The 3,264-nt window shown below is 40.4% G+C and overlaps 1 long non-coding RNA gene across 1 annotated transcript; it reads right to left on the bottom strand.

Annotated features, from left to right (window-relative positions):
- Positions 1 to 880: 880 nt before the first annotated feature.
- Positions 881 to 1,172, bottom strand: LOC119328636. Its single transcript, XR_005159067.1, has 3 exons — positions 1,140 to 1,172; positions 999 to 1,069; positions 881 to 904 (listed from the first exon to the last, which is right to left on the bottom strand). It is a non-coding gene; the product is annotated as an uncharacterized LOC119328636 (long non-coding RNA).
- Positions 1,173 to 3,264: the final 2,092 nt, after the last annotated feature.

Genomic DNA, 3,264 nt, shown 5'->3' on the forward strand with positions numbered 1-3,264 from the left:
TTGTGAATAAATTAGAACAGGACATTATAATGGATACAACAGACTCATGCAAAAAGAGGGAGAAGGGGGAACCTATAAGCTGAAATATATATATATATATATATATATATATATATATATATATATATATATATATAATGAAATGCTAAAAATCAAAGAATTGATAAAAAAATGATCAGATGCTTTGGCCTGGACGGGTTTCCGAAACAATACAGTAAATACTCTATCTAGGAAAATTGGTACTACAGAATCAAGGAAAATTGGTACTACAGAATCTATAAACTCATTTCAATGAAAATAAAAAAACTGCTACAGGCATCAAATTATCATCGCATTGGCATCTCACAAAGACATGGCATGTCAGCTTTTAGTCTACAAGGAAATCAAGATTGAGACTTGTAGCCTGTAGGTCATCAGTAGTCACTTCGACAAATCTCTTCATGGAAGCCATCGTCCTTCTCTTTGGTGTGGCGGAGGTTGTGCCTCTCCTGCTGAGAACCAAGTGGCAGAAGCTTAAGTTAGGAACAATAGTGTCAAGAGCACAGCAGCGGTAAGAGAAACAGGGAAGGAGAAGGTGCAGGAGAGAGCCGAGTCGACATCGCCAGGACGTACCTCGAGGATGACGATGCTAGACAACGTCCTCCCTGATGACGAAACGTTGCAGAGGGGAGCTGCCTGCTCGCCAGTGCACTCCATGGTGAACCAAAGCTCAGCACTGTGTCAGAGGCGAGTACATTATCATTCACGAATACACCATACAGCGTGCAAAAAATGGAACTACCTATATATTGCTAATTAACAAAGTAACAGGATGTAGCAAAACAAAATCAAATGTGTAACGATCATGAGCCTTCAGAAATTCTAAGTAAATGTCACAATGTCTGACAAAAGAGCACCTAAAATTCTGAACAATAAGCATTAAGCAGGTTAAAAACTTCTGAAGGGAAAACAATTATAGAAACCAACTCCAATTGATTGATAAGTTTTAAGAATACAACCATCTAGTTGACACAATGTCAGCAGGAACGGCCGCTCATCTTGACACGAACGTCACATGGACTTTCACAATCTAACAGTGAAAGGAAACATGTCAAGGAATCGAGTAGAAGAGGAAAAAATGCATCGATACTGCCACTGACCTCCACATCCAGATCCATGGCCCTCTATCCTCATAACATAATACCAAGCATATCACATCTGCCTCCTCTATCTCTGTTTGCCGTCCTCGACAGAGAGAAACCACTTCCCTTCCCCTATGCCAAGTAATATCATTACAAATAGGATCAGAACGGGAGTTGAAACTACAGTGGTTGGAGAAGGTGAAGAGAAGGGGAATTATACCAGGCACCGACCTTCTGGGAGCTGGATCAGCAAAGGGTCTAAAGGGTCGCAGTTAAGGGACGATGCTAACGGCGACAACAACCATGGGTGCTTGTTCCCATGGAACCTCTCTTCAGCTGTTGCTAGGGAGTCTCGTGGAGTAGCAGGCTGAGCAGCTCATCCTGGACGGCAGCAACAACGCCGTGGACGACTCGACCAAACAGCGAACGTGTCACCACCCACCGATCCAGCTGCGAGACGAAGAAGGAATCAGGAACATGTAAGTGAAAATAATGTGGTTATCCCTGGAGCCCTATGAATAATGTAAGTGAAATAGGAGATAGTCTGTGATTAGCATATGCTTAAAGAAAACATCCTTGATAAAAACAACAAAGCAGCAGTAGTTTATGTTATAAGTTTAGGCACATTAGTTTTCTATCATGATTTGTCCAATGGAAGCAATGTGGCATTTAAACCTATTCATGGTAGCGGTCGTCGTCTCCTAATAAGGTGCCAGACAATCAGGAAAACCTACAATATTGAAGGTTAAACTTTCTATCATATTCCTCTAAATTTAATCCAATGTCATTATCAGTTTGATATATTCGGTTATTTTATAATTATCTTAAGACACAACATATTTTCCCACCAGCTTCGATAATACATTACTTAGGAGCTATAAAACATTTAGGACAATTTCAAAAAAGATGTAGTATTCAACCAGAGGAGAAAAAATGTTACGGTCAAATCGTCGGCCTCGCTACATAAATTGGATCATGGCTAAAAGAACATATCACATCATTTGGGCCACATATTATGCACAGATGGACATATACACACAATATTGAGTAGAAAGCAACAATTTAGATGCAAGGAGAATATACATAAGGTTCAATATGCAACATCAAGATTCAGTAAAGAGCGGAACATATAATGAAGAGTTAGAAAAGTTGTGAGTTATGATATAACGAAGACTAACTAAGTAACAAAGTGTAAGAAAGCAAATTGGTGTGCAAGAGACCATTATTTAATCTCATGATCACACTCGGGAGAAAATGGCTCTAAGGATCAGCGGATCACACTCAGGAGAAACGACTCTAATATTACCTTAAGGACAGGTCGAGCCATTTGTTGATCGACACTATAGCTAGGGGCACGGAATTAATAAGCGACCGGCAGCTCGTCTTTACCTTTCTCATTGGTGGCACCGTGGACTGGATTTTCCTTGTTGCTGCCGCCGGCGCGACAGAGAAGATCTCCCTCTACGCTATCTTTGTCCAGTTCACCAAATATAAAACAATACAGTATGCAGCCAGATGCTCAAAGCAGCGAACAATTTGATAGTGAAAGCAATGCATCAAATAACTTAACCTATGAGCATCTGGCCAAATAAGCATTGTCCAGTAGAACTTAAACATCAAGTTCAGAAAGGCAATTCTATAGATCAGGGTTAGGAATACATTCCACAACTCGAAAACCAACAACAAATAATAAAAGATCAAGAACAACTTATGTGCAATAAAGGTATGACTAAGAAGAAATCTTTACATAAGACGGCTATAAACACTGGAGCATAAATAAGCAACACCTTTAAATACAAATAAAAAGAGTTCAGGGTTCAATGCATAGTGGGCTCAGATTCGCCTTTCCTCGATCATATAACCTACCCCCGTCATCTCTTATCACCAGATCAATCTGTTTATACAGTTGAGCTGCCCTGGTTATCACTCAACAAGAATGACCATCCAAGGGTAGAACAATAAGTATCATAGGATGAAAAAAGGATTCTAGAGACAAGAGGGAGGATCCAACTTGATACCCACAGGTGCCTCGATTGCTCAAAGGTACACTTATTTCAGCCACGGCAATCATAATTGCCCTAGCAAGAATGGCTTCCGACTGATGGGGCACGTGAATTACAGGCGAGGCACGAGATTTTTCGAG

This window comes from Triticum dicoccoides, chromosome 7A, assembly GCF_002162155.2.
Source record: "Triticum dicoccoides isolate Atlit2015 ecotype Zavitan chromosome 7A, WEW_v2.0, whole genome shotgun sequence".
Taxonomy (NCBI): Eukaryota; Viridiplantae; Streptophyta; class Magnoliopsida; order Poales; family Poaceae; genus Triticum; species Triticum dicoccoides.